The sequence below is a fragment of the Marmota marmota genome, unplaced genomic scaffold (assembly GCF_001458135.2).
Source record: "Marmota marmota marmota unplaced genomic scaffold, marMar, whole genome shotgun sequence".
NCBI classification, from domain to species: domain Eukaryota; kingdom Metazoa; phylum Chordata; class Mammalia; order Rodentia; family Sciuridae; genus Marmota; species Marmota marmota.
This window is the reverse complement of record NW_025999942.1, coordinates 10,453,624-10,466,650: the sequence shown is the minus strand read 5'-3', so window position 1 is coordinate 10,466,650 and position 13,027 is coordinate 10,453,624.

Below are 13,027 nucleotides of genomic sequence, written 5' to 3'. Positions count from 1 at the left end.
GACATCATTTTTATTCAAAATAACCAGAGTAAGGACATGACATAAGGAGCTAGTGGAAGACAAGGATTCGGGTGGTTAAAATATATTGTTTCAGCAACAATAGAATTCATACGGACCATGAATTGGACTTGAGAACTTACAAAGGAATAATGAATGAAAATTTTAGAGCCCAGGATTCCAAACTCAAAGCACAGAAGAACAAAAATGCTTCCATGGGCTAAAAGAATCCTTTATTCCTAATGAAAACAGGACAAACATATGGAAGGAACAGACCCCAAATCTAATTGTGATATAAATCATAATGCCAGTTTAATGTACAAGCTTATTGAATCAGTTATGATCTGAATGATCCCTGGTTGGGTAGAGGTGGCTCTATGGGACTTGGGGACAATTGTAGGCACATAAGGTAAAAGCAAGAAACTTGAGCCCTTTCTCTTAGACCCCCTTGATTGCAGGGCAGCAGCATATCCTCTTCAGAGGAAATTAACCTACTCTTGCATCAAATTTCTTCAAATCTTTCACCAGGGTTTGACCAAGAATAGATGCTTTGCAACATAATGCCATTTTTCCTTAGGACCTGCCCACAATGCTTTATCCTTGCCCTCCCCACAGGCTTACAACACTCATAGTATGAAGGAAAAAAAAAAAAAAAAACATTGTCTGTAAAATGTGCTGGGAATACATACCACACATAAAACCAATTGCATGATATGGTGCTAATTTGTATAAACAGGTACCTACCGGGGAGCACCTGTAGAAAAAGATTCACAGGGTGTCAGATTAAAGTGAACTGGGTGAAATGAATTGCTGTGGCTCCAGCACCGAGAGGCGTGGCTCTGTCATCTTTTGTGGGTTAATATAAGGAGTCCTAGCATCTGCAATGGCAACATTTCCTGGGCATACTTTAGAGCAAGAAACAAAAATACTAGTGTCTATGGGAATGGTATAATTAATCTATTGTGGCCAATCTGTTTGACCATAATTACTAGGTGGTCTAGAGAAGCCTTCTTTCACCATTAAGAAATTCACTGACAAGGAGACCAGTAGTATTCTTTGAAATATCTATGATCAGTAAACTTAGACTCTGATGACTTAATTGAATCGAGTTATTTGATATCAATGGCAATATTTTACCAAAGACAATATGGAGACTTGTGTCACTGTAAACAATCAACACTGTCAAAATTTTGTGTAAATAAAATTTTAATGCTTTTTTATCAATACGCATTGTATACATGTACCAAATTGTCACACTATACCCCATCAGCGAGTATAGTTACTACATCAATTAAAAATAAAAATGAAGTTTATTAGATCACATTCATACCCATTTCATTTTATATTGTCTATGTCTGCTTCCTTTCCACAATAACATGACAGAGACCATATTTCTCCCAAAACTTAAATTAGCTACTATCACACTGCTTACACACAAAAAAGAACGGAGTGGCAATCAGTGGATATATACCATTGGAGGTAATAAGTTGATTATGAGTGACCAGTATGTAAGAGATAGACAGTCCTCTTGTTATTTGGTCTATTGACTTGGAAATGTTTAGACATTTTGTGTAGAAATAAGAGTTTAGTTACCATGTTTTGTTACGCTCTCTCCTCACGTTTCCTTATTTATTAGAAATTCAGAGCTACTTCATTGATTCTGGGTTCTTTTAAGGAAGAATTCTGTAAAATGGCTACAGTTCTGTACTGGGAATATTTATCCATGTTTTCCCCAGATATTTGATGTTAGAAAATGGAGAGTTCCAAAATATTCCAGGAGTTACTAAACACTAGGATGAACTGAAGCAAGTACTTCATTACCCTAAAATACTGCCATATGCACAAGACAGAAAAACTTTTCAAAAGCCAGGTAATAAATTGCATACTTGCCCAGGCCATATCCTGGTATTGTCATTGGATCAATGGATTCCAGTAGAAAACCCAAAACCAAATACAGCATTCATGAAAAATTTCAGATATCAATGCTACATTATAAACTTAAAATATGAAAAATCAGAGATTCAGTTATATCAAATTCATTTATTCATTTGGTAATGAAACTGCCAGATTTATTTTTTTTTTTGGTACTAGGGATTGAACTCAGAGGGGCTTAACCACTGAGTCACATCGCCAGCCCTCTTTAATTTTTATTTTGAAACAGGGTCTCACTGAGTTGCTTAGGGCCTCACTAAATAGCTCAGGTTGGCTTTGAACTTGTGATCCTCCTGCCTCAGCTTCCTAAACAGCTGGAATAAGAGACATGTGTCACCACCAGGTGGATTTTTAATTTTTTAAATATTTTTGGTACTGAGGATTGATCTCAGGGGCATTTGACCACTAAGCCACATTCCCAGCCCTATTTTATATTTTATTTAGAGACAGGATCTCACTGAGTTGTTTAGCACCTTGCTTTTGCTGAGGCTGGCTTTGAACTCGAGATCCTCCTGCCTCAGCCTCCCAAACCACTGGGATTATAGGTGTATGCCACTGCCCCCAATGATAACTACATTATTATCAGTGTAATCAGGCAATGATGATAATTGAAGTTGATATTCCAGATTATTTTTACAGAAGAAAATCAACACAGTCCCTGGAATTCAATATACAGTTATCAACTTCCCATTACATTTTTTAAAAGTCAACATTTTAAGAAAGTCAGAATGTGTTCGAATTGCCCTGATATCTTACCCTAGGGGAATGACAACTTTCCTTCTTTTCATGTGATTTGCAAGGGTCTTGGTCACCTCAATGACCCATAAAACAACACACTTTTTCATAAGATATTGTGATTGCTGGATCTGATGGGCAGGAAATAGCAAGTATGCAAGATGTCTTACTTCTTAAAGAGAATTAGAATAGGAAAACACTTCAAAATTTAAGGATACTGCCACATTAGTGGAAATTCTAAGAGTATTAAAGTTTGAGCATGCTAAGAAAATTGCTGTTTAAAAAAATCTCACTCAAAGTTATTTTTTCTCCTTTTATTTTTAATTAATTAATTAATCTTTTGGTAAAAACACTGAAGAGACGTACCCTCTTAACCAAATTTTAAGTGTACAATATAATATATTGCTAACTGTAATCACAATGTTGTACAGCAGTTGTCTAGAACTCATTCATCCTAAATAATTAACATTTTTATCTATTTAACAGCAATTTCCCATTTTCTTCCCACCCCCACTTCTAGCTTCTGGCAGTCAGCATTCATTCTGCCTTCTGATTCTGTGCTTGACTATGTTAGATTCTACATATAAGTGGAGTCATTCTGTATTTGTACTTCCATGACTGCTGGCTTATTTCACTTAATGTCTTCCATGTTATTGCATTTGCCAGTATTTCTTGTGTTTTTTTTGTTTTAAGTCTGTATGTGTGTGTGCACACAGTAAGGGAGGCTGCTCTCCCTGTTTGGAGAATGCCAATGTGTTCTGATTTCCCTAATAATATTGATTTTCAAAAAAATCTATGGGAAGTTGAGAGCTACATATCAGTTTCCAGGGACTATGGTGATTTTCATTTGTAACAATATCACATCTGGAATATCAACTTCAATTATCATCATTGTTGATTACATTTGCGACAATATAGTTATTATTCAAGATCCATCTCACATTTTTACCTCCCAAATGAAGAAACTATGCTTATAAGTCACACTTACAAGAGAATGTTATAGCAAACTCCTTGAGGTTCAAAAACAGTACAGCTCTCTTCTTTGTAATTGTGAATTAGACAAGGGGAATGCAAACACCGGCAAAAACTGAGTACCTAATATATTAAGCATTACTATTATTTTACCTTTTAATCCTTACAACAATCCTGTGAGTTTTCTGTTTGTCAAAAAACTCAGGTTCAGGGGGATTATTACTTGATTTTCCAAGGTCACGGGGCTATTAAGAAGAACACTGGGGTATTGATGCAATCTGCCTTTTACTGTGACACACTGCCCCCTAGAGCTACAGGAGCCTATGGCAAGTTTGGAGGTTAAGAGAATGAAATAACTAGAAGGCAACAGGCTTGAAATCTTCCCTGGTGGACTTAATTGGCTGTGATTGCTCCTTCCTTCCAACACTTATAACTTTTTTGTGGATACTGCAGGCTTGGTGCAGAAATCTTTCTGACTTTTGTTAATTGCCAGTTCATGTGCTTTTAGCTAATTGCCATTACAAGAAAGCTCAGGCAGGGCTAAGATATTCCCAATATTTTTAAATTCACCGCAGAGTCCAAAATTGCCCTAGAGCAGTAGAATCACCTGTAGACCCTGTCAAAATGCAGAGTCTAATTCAGAGGATCTGGGTGGAACCTGATATCCTGCACTTTCTAACAAGCAACCAGAGGATGCCACTGCTGCTGGAGAGAGGGTCAGACAGTGAATTGCAAGGAGCTCATTACTCTACAAAATGGCTTGTTAAAATGTACTTGAAGAACAAGCAGCTGTGAGTATGGCTTGAGAAATCACATTTTTGCCATAGATTTCATTTCTAAAAGTTAAAACAAAGTGTCTCCATGTTACAAACAACCAAGTTAATAAGACTGTCTAGTCATTCCTTTCCTGCTCAATGAATCTTTGTAGATTGTTCAGTTGCTAGGACATCTTCACATGAAAATAAAGCACCTAAAAACACAGTTGGATTTCTTATTTAATAACACAAAAGAACAATAACAGGTTGCTCCATGGATTTTTTTAAATTAAGGTTAGCTATCTATTCCTCCCACCACTGCTCTTGTTAGTACTGAGCTCCCCCTCAACTGCACCCCCTATGTCCTTGGGGCTGCCAGTTGGATGCTTCCAGTAAGAAACCTGTGGATCACTCTATTGATGTTTTCTCAACCAAGCACAATCATTAGGAACATTAGCCTCAGGCACAGCAGACCTGAGTTTAAGCCCCTGCTGACATTTTACTTCTCAAAGCTTCATTTCTTGTCTAGTAAAACCCTAAAGCAGGACATGGAACTTTGAAACAATCCAAAAATACTTCAAACTGCAATACATTAACTAGAATTATATTCACACACCATATAGTAGTTTTTCTCATTCACAACAATGAGATATTTTACTATTGATTTCATGTTGAAACACAAAAGAACACTCATCACAATAAAACTTCATAAATACTACTTAAATACATTGTGTTTTGAAGAAGATATCTCTGTCCAGTGTTTACCTTTGGGTCTCCCCACATTTGGCACACACACAACCTGTCATTGGGCTTGATACAGATGTAACTTTATCCTGCTAATGGACTCAACTTTCTCAATTATCAAAAGGGATGGAAGGTACCTTCTCTGGTTGTTTTCATGAAGATTAAACAGTTCTTGCAGCCCCCAGCCACCCAGTCCTTTCTATAGACTGTTTCCCTCCGTTCACCCTCCAAACTCTATCTTACCCACTCTGGTTTAAAACCTCATCCTCATGTATCTCTTCCCTTTCTAGAGAACTTTACTTATCTCTTGGTTTTTCTAACCAGAATCTGTCCTTTTTCAATGAGAGAAGAGTTATAAATAACAAACAAGTAAGTTTACACACACCCAGTTTTCTATAAATATTTGTGACATGAATAAACAGTTGGTCCTTCTGTCAACAAGTCAAGCCCAGTGGATCTACAATATTTAGTTCTCTGCAACAGGCAAAATTAGATGGGGAAATATTAACAAATCCTATTAACTGGATTTTTTTTTTCACTAAACCTCCTTCACAAAGAGGGGAAAAAAATCAAGTTTCCACCAACATTTAGATGACATTTGAGATATAGTGCAGCGACCAGAACTTAAAAATACTGTATGAGTCTGCCCAAAGCTCACTTCTCTCTATGATAGTTTTCAAAATGTATATAAAAACACACAAGAAAGTGCCCTGCCCCTTAGCATATGTGATCTACTTGAAACACACTTCAGACCTACCCCCCTAAGTGTATTCATATTACTACCTCACATTGGTTTTTTAAATAAAGAGTAAAGGAAATGCCATATGGTTATTTGAGAAGTTAATACTTTATAGATATTCAATAAACATCTCATTCAGTTCATCCAAGTAGTCATTTCTATCCATGAAGCACAGGGGGAAAAAATGCCAAGTGCTTAGTTCACATGTTCCTTGACTTTATGAGGAAAGAAAATTCTGACCACAGCAAACATTTTATATATTAGGTAAACTTAGCTCTCATAGTCCTCTAAAATCTTAGGAGAAGAGGCATCAAATTCTAAAACATTATTGAACTATATACAATGAAATTGCATTCACCAGCAGAGGAAAAAGAATAGGAACAAAACCATAATAGAAAGCCCCATCACTGGGAAAGAAAAAAAATACAAAAAAAGATCAAGTCACACCACCAAATAATAGACTGGTAAATCAATGATGGGAAAAAAAGCTACAAAAGGAACCTGAAATAAAACCTCACCCAAGGAAAAATGAAAGAAGAAGAAGAAGAAGAAGAAGAAGAAGAGGAAGAAGAAGAAGAAGAAGAAGAAGAANCCTCAATGTGGAGGGGAAAACAATGATTTTTAATTGAGCAAGATTTAGCTTATAAATTTAAATTTTAAATAGGCAAAGAAAAAACTTTATCATAAGGAAATTTTTACTAAAAGTGAAATTCACATGCAAACAGTCCTACTGAGTGAGAGTAATTACCAGCAGACAAAATCCATAGGAAGATATCAGTGCTAATTGATTCTGTGGCAAACTAAAAACAAAAGATGGAACAAGAAACAAAAAGGTGGAAGAAACTTTATATATTAAATGCTTGCTTATCAATGGAATCACCTTTTCTATTTTCCCTAAAATTTAGGAATTCAACTAGCAATTACCCTTAATATACTCACTGAAAATCTATTCAATATTCCTTTAATTAGGCTACAAACAATAAAACCTATGAGTAATGGTGAAAATATTCAAAATGAAGTTGCTCATTACAAAAGTCAATTGCATGTGATTACATCACTAAGGACAGTAAGAAAGCCCAGGGGAATCAAGGTAATTTCCACATTCTATACATACATGGGAAATGCCATGCCCCCCGCCCACCATGCTTCTATTCAGAAGTCTTCTGAGGAATGTGTTGTATAATAAGTGTAGCCTAAGGCCTATGCAAACTCCTCAGCTAGTGTGCTCTGTACAGCTTGCTTTGCCCTCCACATTGAGGAACAGGACATCACAAATTTATGTGAATGACAAGCCAATTTTGTTCTTGAGTTTTTCCCCCCAATTCACGTGCCGATCTTTCCATTGATTAGCTCCTTTGAGTAGTGACTTTGACATGACACTTCCCTCTGGAAATCTTTGAGTTCTGTTGGAAAACTTTCTTAAATCTTGAGCCAAGTAAACACTGGCTAAGCATCATTAAGAAATGTTTTTTCAAAAAGGCAATCAGAAACATAACCACAGCTCAGCACATTCATTCATATTTGCTATTTAAAAAACAAAAGAAAAGAAAATATTACTACTCGTCATACAGGTACTTGGTTAGTGTGAATTGAAAGCAAAAACTGAAGGATATTTGTCTATCTGAACTCAATTCCTAAGTAAGGAGACCTTTGACCTCAGAAAGGATCTCTTGATCCTAGAAGAGTTAATCATCTGCATGGTATATTTCAAAGGTTCTAGGAAATCATTCCTAATTCCATGTGAAGAAAATGACCACCATACCAACAACTCTGTTTATATCTTCTCTGTTCATGAGACCATTCAAATGAATTACAAATCCAAGTTTTCCAAGTACCTTGCTTGGTGCAGTTTGACTCAAGGGTCTGCTACCCTATAAGCATAATCTATTTGACAACTATGCCGTAAGTAGGGAAAATTCCAGGAAAGGAGATCAAGATGCTGGGCAAACTAACAATAGTTAGTTGTTTGTTTATATTTTTAAGAAAGATTTATTTTTATTTGTTTTAGTCATACATGACAGCAGAATGTATTTTGACATGTAATACATACATGGAATGTACATACATCAATCATAATGTCTATTCTATTCTGCTGCCCTTCCTATCCCCCTCCCCCAAAAAAAGATGTGTATTACTTCTGAACAAGCGCACCATAGTATCTCTGATTCCACACAAAGCATCTGTTCTCTATATTAAGTAAAAAGCTACATATAAGTTTAGAAGGATCTTGAAAATTATCCACATTCATGGAAAAATTTTTAAAAATAAGCCAACAGCAGGTGGAGAAATCTAACATCAGGTATAAAGAAATGTTAGAAAGCAATTGCTAGTAGGATCTCAAATGCTTGAGAAATAATAAAGAAAAGAAGTAAGAAAGAGAGGAGGGGATATAGGGACAAGAGGGAGGGAAGACAGAAAATATAAAGATAAATAATGAGATATCAGCCAAAGCAGACAATCCTCCAGTGGGTAATAAACAAAAGACATATTAAATACCAAATAAAAAGCATTTGTTCATTCAACAAATTGTACCAAGTGCTAAATATATTGCAGAGGGTAGGTATAAAACAGTTAATAAGGCATGATCCCTCCCTTAAGCACCATGCAGTTGAATGGAGGAGAGAATATTGGTAAATGCTAGGATTAGTTAACCACCAAGTGTTGAGGGAGACTATAGAAAAACTTCTGCCCCAAGCTTTATAGTCCCAACGGCAACATGCACAAAGAAATCAAGAGCAGAAGAACAAACAAAAGCTGCTCAAGTGAATAAGGTGAGGCAAAGAGCATTTCAGATGGAGGATGAAAATGGATAAGAAGAGCATAGTGGTAAGTGGAAATAAACAATCATGGATTGAAGGAAGCTCAGACCAGCTCAGTAATGTCTAAGACAGGAAGCTGGAGATGTATGTCATGCAGGCCCTGCACAGCATTCTTGGAAATGGGACTTTGAAGACAAAGGGAAGTCATCTAGGAGTTTAAAGAAGACATTTCTTGAGGAAAATCACCACATTGTGTTCATTTTACCTCCTGAATAGCTCTCAAGCTAGTCCATCTCTCTTCTCCACCACCAAAAATTTTCCCTCTCAGTGGGATTAACATCATAACCTCCAGCTGGCCTTGTGGCCTCCACAATGTTTCATCCCTAAACTATTTACCACAGAGAACACAGGGAGACTGGCTAGAGGTCATAGCAACAATATTGTTGAGAGATGGTCGTGGCGAAGAAGAGAGATGGACCAGTTTGAGAGCTATTGGGAGATAAAATAAGCAGGACTAGTAGCGTGAAGGAGGCAGGAATTAAAAGGTCCAAGATTCCTGGCTTTGGGCAATTATTAAGGGGATGGTGGTGCTATTTAATTATGAGAAAAACAGCATTCATGGGATAAGTCAGGAGTTTAATTTTGAGCTCAAGGTGCTATAGGATATCCAGAAAGAGCTGTATAGTCAGCAATTCATTAGAAAAAAAATGAGAGATTACCATGATTTACAACTTTTTACATGTTAGGTCTTCAAGAGGGCCAACAAGTAACATTGCTTTTCTTCATCCACTAACAATCTAATGAGACATGAGCATAAGCAGATGGAATTAAAATATTACTTTGATTACCACTAAATGTCATGTTTGGGAAACATAGATTGCCAGTTATTACTGATTTAGGAGAATATGATAGTCTCCAAAATGGTTCCTAATGATCCCTGCAACTTGATATTCATGTCCTTGTGTAGCCTTTCTCTACATTGGATAGGTTGACTTATGACTGTATTAGTATTCTCCAGAGGAACAGAACCAACAAGATATATATTATATATGATTATAAAAGGGAATTTAATGGATTGACTTACATAATCAGAAGCTGAATGGTTCCACAATGATCCTCTGCATACTGGAAAGCCAGAGGAATCAGTAGCTGTTCAGTCTAAGAAGCTGGAGCCTCAGAACAAGAAGGACAAATGATTGAGTCCCAGTCCAAAACTTAAGGCCAGGGAACTTCCTGTAGTATTGCTGGTGAGAGACCACATTGGAAGAGTGAAGAGTTCAATGTCCTCGGGTGATGGCAGCAGAAATTATAGCACCCACTCAAGAAAAATTGAACTGGCATCCACACTACTTGTTATGATTTGGATGTGAGGTGTCCTCCAAAAGCTCATATTGAGAGAATGCAAGAAGGTTTAGTGGACAAATGATTGAGTTTTGAAAGCCTCAACCCAATCAGTGAATTGATCCCCTGATGGGATTAACTGAGTGGTGGCTGAAGGTTGATGGGCTGTGGTTGGAGGAGGTGGGTTCTTAGGGACATGCCTTTGGGGTATATGTTTTGTCTGTGACAAGTGGAATCTCTCTCTGCTTTCTGATCATCATGTGAGCCGCTTCCCTCTGCCACACTCTTCCACCATGATATTCTGCCTCACCTTGAGCCCCAAAGCCTGCCTCCATTCTTGAGGAATGGAGCTGGCCTTCTATGGACTCAAACCTCTGAAACTGTGAGCCCTCAAACAAACGTTTCCTCATATAAAGTTGTTCTTGTCAGATCTTTTAGACATCGTAGCAAAAAGGTTAACTAAAACACTACTTCCTCCGAATTTGCCATTGGTTCTATCCAGGCCCCTAGCCTACCAGACAATGCCACCCACAGTTAAAGACATCTGTCCCTCAGTTTGCTCTACTATGTGCCAATTACTCTGGGAAGACCCTTGTCAGCACACTCAGAGATGTCTTAATCCTAGGCATTTCTTAATCCAATCAAGTTGATAATCCAGACTGACCATCACAATGACCAATGAGATTACAGCAAAAATGACAAAAGTGATAGCTACGACTACCTTAGAAATGACATCAACAACTTTGGTTCTTTCTTCTCATGGATCTCTTCCTCTGGTGGAAGCTGACTACCTTGTTGTGAAGTCACCCAAGGAGCTCTCTGGAGAACTCATATGGTCAGAAACTGGGGCATCTTGCCAACAGCATGCAAGTAAATCATCTCGAAAGCAGAGCTACTCCAGCCCCAATCAGACCTCTGAACAACTGAAGTTCCAACCAATATCTCAACAGTAACCACATGAGAAACCCTGAGCAGAACCACTCAGTCACGCTGGTTCTAAATTCTCAGCCCACAGAAACTGAGGGTTAGTAAATGTGTACTATTTTAAGCCACTAAATTTGAGGGATACAATTTGTTACACAGCAATAGATGAATAATATAGAAATCTATCTACCAGACCATAACACATATGCTAGAGAACCGTAGGACTCCCCAGTGGCATCCTGCCCCTATACAACTTAAGGTGGTAGTTCTCAAACTTCTGCATGCAACAGAATCATCTGAAACTACAGATTATGGACCTCACACGGGAGTTTCTGATTCATTAGGTCTGCAGGGGAACTTAAAAAATAATTGCAGTTCTCTAGTCACTTCCAGGGGTTTGGGTGCTGACAAAATAAGACGGCAGTAACACCTAGCAGGCTTTACTGGGTCTACACATAGACAGGTTTGCACATGAGGCTGTCTCTCAACATGAGACTATCCAGAGGCCACCATCTGAAAGGGGAGGAGGACAAGAGATCTCCTGAGGGAAAGGGGGAGTCAAGAGAGGAGGATTATATTTCTCAGCAGTTTAACAGAAAATCTCCAGGTCAATGAGCTCCCCAGAGCAGCAGCAGCTTAGAGTCTAATTTATTGTGACAGGATTTCTCTTTTCTATTACTAACAGATGTTGGGTGCAATTTCACAGTGTATGCAAAGCAAATAGCCTCTAAATGACTAAGAATCTATTTATTTGGACCATGTTGAAAACAACCGGATGCGTAAAAATTGAGTTTGGCACTCCTGGATTTCTGAGCTCATTGGTCCCAGCCTCTTGTGAGGAAATAATAATATAGGACCAATACACATCAGCCATCTTTGTCTCATTTATATAACAAAGTCTCCAGGTACTGTGAGTACAGGTGGTCCAAGAACACACTTAGACAACGACTGAAATGAACAGACAAGTAATGTGGGCTTCTGGTGGGCAGGATGGCACTAGAAAAGAGGGTGGACTCTGTGATCTCTCACAAATTGACATAGCAAATGAAGTCTCTTCTCCTGGAGAGAAGTAAAAGGAGGAGGCAGAAGTTCTGACCACATAGAAGAAAGCATTAAGAGTGAGGAATAACTATTCTTTCCACTAAACCTGCTCTTCAAAATGAAGACTGCACCTTAAACAAACATATTTTTTACACTTCATTACTGAGAAAAGGACTCCAATGAGGAATCTCTGGTTTTCTATAAACAGAAACCCATTTCATTCCTCTGACAAACAACACACTTTGCCTGTGGGTGGTTAAAGCTGTTTATATATCCTAACTTTGATTAAGAAATCTTTGACTAAAAATGACTATCTCACAAGTGTTCTCAACAGATTTCCCTTAAAGAATTCCAAGAAATACATCTATTTTCAATGTTTCAAAGGTATGTAAATTGAGTTTTAATATTGAAGCTGTTTCTCTTAAAGCAATTTTTAGTTGCTTTTATATCTCCAGAACAGCATTCATGTCTCCATAATCATCCAGTTCTTTCAATCATTAATTCATTCATCTAGTCTTAATAACCATGTTCTATGCATTAAGAACAGCCTTGGGTGTTTTGAGATGACAGAAGTTGAAGCCAGAACTGGGAATAAAAAAAAATGAAAACAATTTTTTTTTAATATGAGAACTTACATTAAAAAAAAAATTGGTTACCAGGAATTTTTGATATATTAGTCTCAGCTATTTTATTTTTCTTTTCCTTCTATTCACATTTAGAAAATTTAGCACTAAATTAGCATAAAAATATTTGAAAAGTAAAAGACCACAGTTTTATTTTCCCAACAGAGAAAAACGCTAGCTTGATATTTAGTGACTAGAAATGTGTCACTTTACAGGGTAGTTTGAATGATAGGTACTGAACTTTTGGTGGATCTTAAAACTTTTCCCTTCTGGATGATGTTTCCAACTGTCCCAAAGAAGCTCTAGCCTCTTCATTCTGTCAGTGTTGACAGCATTTGCATAAGTATCTGTCATCATCCCCTACCAAGTGTCTCCTTTCCAACCTTGAACATTTCTTCTGGATTCATTATAATTAAAGAACTAATGTCGCTATTCAAGTTCACATTGTCATTGACCATGTAATCT